The sequence below is a fragment of the Falco cherrug genome, chromosome 15 (genome assembly GCF_023634085.1).
Source record: "Falco cherrug isolate bFalChe1 chromosome 15, bFalChe1.pri, whole genome shotgun sequence".
In the NCBI taxonomy this organism is placed as follows: domain Eukaryota; kingdom Metazoa; phylum Chordata; class Aves; order Falconiformes; family Falconidae; genus Falco; species Falco cherrug.
This window is the reverse complement of record NC_073711.1, coordinates 21756212-21763037: the sequence shown is the minus strand read 5'-3', so window position 1 is coordinate 21763037 and position 6826 is coordinate 21756212.

The following is a 6826-nucleotide window of genomic DNA, read 5'->3' as shown; positions in this document are numbered from 1 at the left end:
TAAAGCACTAATTGCTGTCCTTTTCTTCTGTGCTCTGTGTGGCACCAAATTTCAATGGTTAATCACCTTAATCATCTCTATCCCACCGAATGTTGTCACTATGTTTACTTACAAGATATGAGCAAAACAGAGCTAACAGTCTTTGCTCTAATAAACAAAGTAGAATTAAAAGTCAACTTTTACAACTTGTTTTCTACTTTTCTGATAGAAGCTATTGGTAAGATTCAAAACAAGCCAGCCTTTCGTTAATAATAATAATATAGTAACAACGTTTTCCATTCAGCTCATGCTACTCTTCATTTGACATTTTGTTGCTAAATCCTCTTTCCACTGCTAAAGCCATCCCTCTTTCTCTATCCACATCTTCTCTATTGGTCCCACGACCAACCTTGTGGTGGCTTCTCATCTGCTTCAGACATCTGCCTCACGCTGCCTCTTAAAGCCTTTTCCCCCACAGACAATCAGCCCGTGCATTTCTGTCTTCATCACATATTCATTAACCAAATCAAAGTCAAACAAGCCCTTTCCTCTTATTGTTCAAGCTGTCAGCCTCAGCAGCAGCCTCTGCTTTGGCTTCCTCCACCCTCCTCTGCCTCATATCTTCCCTCTTGCTGTCACATCTGTGTCTTGAAGAAGACCTCTTTAATCTTCTACCAAGCAACCATTTCTAAAACCTGTCCTTCAAGAGCCTGTCGCTGGCATCCCTCCGTTCTGTCCCCTGCCTAGCCCTGAGCACCCTGCCCTGCCTGAACTCCAGCGGTACCCATCTCCTCTTGCTTCGCTCCTACCAAAACCAGCTCTCGCAAGGCCAGACTGCGGGAAGCCAGGAGCCATCATCCCAAAGAGGAAGGGCAGAGCCCTGCTGGGGGGCGAGCCCCTGGCACTGCTTCAGCAGATCCCATTTCTGATCCATTTTGCCATCATAGAACTGACCACGGATAAGCATCTTCCCAGCTTGTGACCCTCACCACTGTGATACAGAGGACCTTCTGGATTCCTGTAACACGGCAACTCCACACTCTGCCTTGTGAGCTCTGATGCAGATGTTTTTGGAGATAGCAAGCCTGACTTCTGCTGGCACAAACTCCTCAGAATTCAGGTTAACTGCACTTGGGGGCACTTTTTTATAAAAAAAACCTTTAAAGTTTAATTAAAAAATAATTCAAGAACAGAGGTTCAAATATTGGCCACTGCAGACATTGAACATCTTTTAAAAATACATTTTCTTATGCATTATAATGAGAGCTCAATGCCCAGCAAAGATAGTGAGATGAGAAAGAGAACAATAACCCCAGCTGTACTCACAGACCTCTTCCGATAAGTGATCCAAGGACTAACTCTGAACAGATTTACATCAAATTATTTTTGTTTTCGTATTTGTTAGTGCAGAAGGCAGCACATAACTGTTTTGGGAGAGCTCCTGTCAACACTGAAAGAAAAATATTCTCCCCTTTCAAGGAGACCTATCCACACCATTATGCTCCTAAACTAGTAAGACACAATATACAAAGCCTTCCTTAAATCTGAAAATAAGACAGATATACATACAAAGATTAGGGGTTCAATACTTCTAGGCTCAACAAAACACAAGAAAACTCTCAAAATGATGCCTCTTAATTCAGTAACCCCAGATCTAACTGGGCAACCCACACAAGCAAAGTGGATGTCCAGAGGATGACACAGCCTTTCACTCTCCACTCATCAACATTTCTGATATCCTGAGGGGGTGACCCTCCTGCCAGCACAGGATGGAGACACTGATGGAGAGTGCGGTGCCTGCATCCCCTCCCTGGGGCCAGCAGCACCATTGCCATGGCCAGCAGCAGGGCAGATCGTGACCATCAGGTCCCAGTGATGCTGCTCCCTCACGACCAATGCTCAACATCAACAGGAGTCAAACAAGAGTTGCATTTGCCTCCCGTTATTCCCCTGCCCTCACTCTGGACATTTACATTTGAAAATAGTATCTGTCACTCCCATCAACCGGGTATTTTTCTTTTCTGTTTGAACCTAAATGAAAAAAAATCCAAATCCCTGGGTGTCTGACATCAAAGCTTGGTAGAAGGAAACTGTTGGGATGGTGTTCTGGCATTAAAGCGGCACTAGAAAGGAAGAGCAGATGGGCAGTGAGGAAACAAATCCTGTTGAAATATGATTAAGTGACACTGAAGATAAGGAAAACCATGAAAAATAAAGGGCAGGTAACAGGATTTTAAGTACAATATAAAAGGGGATTTGTGGCACATGTAATTCCTCCTTTATATGTTAATTAAACATAGATATTTTTTTGCCTCTCAATTATAGTTACAGATCACTTTGTTTCTGTCTACGTTCTCTACAAGCATCGGTGAAAGCTGAAGGTGCTCGGCACTTTTGTATCTACTGTATATTCATGTTTCATTCTTGCTCACTAAGTATATTTCCGATTAAAGATGAAAACGGGAGGCATAAAGGGAAGAATGTGCCGTAAAGCACCTCCAGCATTCTGAGAAGAAAAGCTCAGCATTTTCGGAAGACTATGGTTTCCCTGCAACCATGCTCCAAATCAAGCTTTGTCAATCGCTATTTGCAACTAGGCAAGCCTGGCTTCCGATCATGTTGTTTCTTACGTCTCATTTGCCAAAGCAGAAAGTCTGCTATAAATATTATGGGATGGAGGACCCTGATTTTATTTTTTTGGTAATTCGCGCTGATGCAATCAGTTGCATATTTCAATAAATCTCTAATTGTGAGTGAATCATCATTCTTAGCATTAACAGAAATAGGTTTTATTCTCACGCTCCTCTGCATGCCCACCTCCCTCGCTCTGCCCTGCTTTGAAGCTCATTTGCAGACCTAAGTGGACTACAAGAACCAGCCCTCCTGTTTCCCCGCTGGACAACCTGCTCAAGAGATGGCCTTTCAAAGGGTTTCGTCTCACCACTTCCATTATTTTCTCAGCCTCCCAGAGAAGAAGATTTAGTTCAGACTTTAAATTTGACAGGAGCCCTGGTGGAGGGGGAAGACCGAGAGGGAACGAGGGATGGGTGAAGAGAGGGAGGCGATATCTCATGTATCTTTTTGGGGCCAGTCCCACGCATTTTACTAAACTTTTCTGCAATCATAAATCCAAAGGGTTCCTTGCACACCTCTCCAAGCTGTGCTGCTCACTCTGCTCCAGCACAAACTCGGGATGAAGGGGGAGAAGGAGAGGCAGGAGCGGGCAGACAGAACGGTTTGCACCAGCACTGCAGAAGAGGAGATCTTCATACCAACCCTGCAAAACTGACATTATACTGAGATAAATAAGTACCATTCTCTGGATATCGAATCCACATTTATTTTTTTCTTTGCATGGGAAATCACAGCTCGTGCCTGTGGCTGGGATTGGGCATGTGTGGTGTGCGTTCATCTGGTATTGCTTGTGGCCAGTTAGAAAAATCATATAATCCACTGCAAGTTTAAAACATAATTTAAACCTGCCAAGTCTCATAAGTTCCAAAGCAGGCAAACTTACCATAAAGAGAAAGGTTTCCACTTACTAGATTTTATATGCAGATCGCTGGCACACAGGCTTGCCACCAAAGAAGTCTGTTATGCAGGCACATAATCAACGGAAGCCTTCATTTTCACTGCAGTTAGATTTAATGTGATAATGAATATTCCAGTGTCAGACCTGGGTAAATGGTTGGGGTTTCACCTCAGATTCCCTCCTTTAAATATCTCAAGCAGGCACATGCTGGCTGAGTGGTAAATAATTCAGCAGCACCAGCAGGACACTTGAGGTGTGTTCAAGATGCAGGTGTATCTACCCTGCTCGTGTCCTGCCCTGTGTTCCTGCTCTTGTAAACAGCGCCAGTACCGCAGCGAAGAGCGTAAAGGCTTTATCACCTATTTACACCTGCACCCGCGTGCAATGGAGAGCACACGGAAAAAACGCACGGCTCCAGCAGGCTGCTGGTGGAAACATCCCTCCAGGTGCACCATGGGCACCCATGGATCACAGAACCAGTTAGGCTGGAGAACCCAGCTGGGCTCAGCGCTGCTCAGCTGGTTCAAGTGGGATGCAGAAGGTCTGGGCCAGGAGGCTTGGTGGTGGTGTCCCAGATTAACGCCAGAGCCCTGAGGAATGCACATTTCCTAATTAGCAGCATTTATTTTTATTATAATTTACAGAACTACAGATGATATTTCACATTCATTTGAAAGTCTCTCTGCAGTTTGCAAACATTTACCCACCCCACATGAGGCGAATTCTTTCATGCTCATTTTATGGACATGGAATGCGGCTGAATTAATATTACTGTGAAAATCTTCGCTGCCAGATTTCCCCGCCATATTTTGGGGCATAAAATATGTCACCGTATTTTACCCTCATTACCTAACTAGGGCTGCCTGGGAGAGCGGCTTTCCAACAGAATTGATAGGGGTCTGCTATTTCTTTGGGCTTTTCACCTATTTTGCAGTTACTGGCTGATGTTTTTCCTCTCCTTCTTCTTTTTGCCAGTTTCAAGTTTCCACTCCGACACCAAATGCTTTCCTCTTTCTCTACCGCTGTTAACACTAGGCAGATCAAACAAACACAAAAGTGTTTTCTCAAAAAATAATCATTAAGCGTATCATGTAGTTTAATTCAAGTGACAGCTGAATATTTGTTTCATTAATAAGTAATTTGCAATTAATTCATGGAGTCATTTCTAAAAGAACATTGTGATGTTTCCATGGTTTTAAAGTGGCAAAACACTGCTCATTTTTTGACAAAATTTCAGTACAAATTGCTCATATGCATCCACTGGAAAAATCCAACCACTGACAAGAAGTGTCTCCATAATGTGGGAATATGGCTTCCATCACCATTAGTGGCGAGGCACCCACATACAATATGCAAATACATGCAGTATTTAGGATTTGAATTTCAGGTGCATGAGTGTTCACAACGCTCCATTCAAATAATTAGTAATGAATTATTAGAGTTAAGGTTTTTTCCATTTAAGGCTCATAAACAACTCTTCTTCATGCTGGAAAAATAACAACTTCTCCCATACAAATTGTTCAGTTGATCTATTTTCAACAAAAAGGCTAGAGAAATAAACAACTGTTATCCTGCCATTGAAACCAAAGACGTTCCAGCTCACAAAGGCTCCTGAGGGTCTAAAATCATGCCAGGAGTTATGGGCCACCACTCCACTGGCTGAGCATGTCTCCTTGGAGGTCCAAGGGGCTCCATTCGCAAACCTATGAAGGTCATCTTTTGCCTGGGATGGAACAAGCACTGTTTGCACTGACATTTCATTAAGAATTAACTAGCAGTTTACCATCTTTCACAATGTTCTTTCTAACCTTAAAGACTGGCACGACTTGGGAATAAGTAACACAGGGAAGTGTCTTTAATCCAGGACACCAACACCACTTCACTCTAAACCCCAGGACCTGATACCTGGCCAGCAAAGACTAAGGACACTTCTAAGCTGCCGAAACAATTACAACTGTTGCCGTATCACCTTCTCAATAACCTTCCCCCGAAATTATAAGGTAGAGAGTTGTCTGTTATCATTAACTGCCTGAAGGAGAGAGGCGCATTACCAAAGCAACAAACCTCTAATCAACAGAGTGGGAGCAGTGCAGAAGAGAAAAATATCTCCTAAAGAATCAAGTTGCAATAGTTAAAAAAAAGAAAAAAAAAATCTTATTTGGCACATATAGTTAGCACCCCATAGTTGCAAAATTAAAATTTTGGAACAAGTGAACATCATAAATTTGTGCCTACTTGGGAATGTAATTTGCTAGAATTACACTTTTGGTGGAAGACCTTACAGGTTTTCACATTCAGCAGCAAGAGGACCAATTATATTAACGAACTGACAGCTCTGAAGTGATGCAACAGAGAGCTGGCAGAAAAAAAAAAGTTATCATGTTTGGTTTTCAATTAAAAATGAAGAAAAGTTTTGGTTTGTTTTTTTTTTTTTGACTGAAACAATGCCCAGTTTCAGGATATCCTAAATGAGATTAATAGATAGCTAACTTGGTGTCCGGAAAACAAAGTTCTAGACCTTTTAAAGATTTTTGTAACTTGGAGGGGGTTTTCATTTGTCAGAAAGATCAGGTTAAAATTCCTATTTTAGAAGTTGCTGCAATGCCATAACTTATGAGCTAAAAATTAATAAAGTTGGATAAGAGAATCTATAAATTATCCAGCAAGAAAATCTGGAAACAATCAGTGATTTTGTGTCTTCCATCAATACACCATGCTTTGCGACACAATGATTTCCAGGATAAGATGTGACTTTGCCTTGAATGCAATTTGCAACCTATTAGCTTGATCCAGTTTCCACTGGAGTAAATTAAAAGATTACCATTGACTTCAATGAAAGCTGGATTAGACTCTGTTCACATTCACAGTGGGGAAAAAAAAATCTTAATGATTATTTATGCCAGAAATTCCAGTGTAAAAAGCAAAATTGGTGCAAATGTGTTGAAGAATTTGAAGAGAAAAATGAGCACAGTGGATATAAAATATCATTCCACTAAAAATTATAAGATTACTAATTACTCTGAATAAGCTTATAGAAATGCTATAGATGTAATTAAATGGCACAAATATACTTTGAAATCCAATTATAGCAATGGAGCAATGATTATGCAGTTGCATTAAGAGTTAAAATAAAATATGATACCAGATAAATGGCTATATTAGAAAGGCATTATTAGATTTTCTTGCATTTATTCACCATCGAGTGCCACCAGCCCTTCAAGCTATGGACAAACAGAAGAAAACAGATAGAGGAGAAAGATTGAGTTTGTTTGCTAAATATAGTCAGGAACAACTGAGGTATTTCTACCAGAAAAG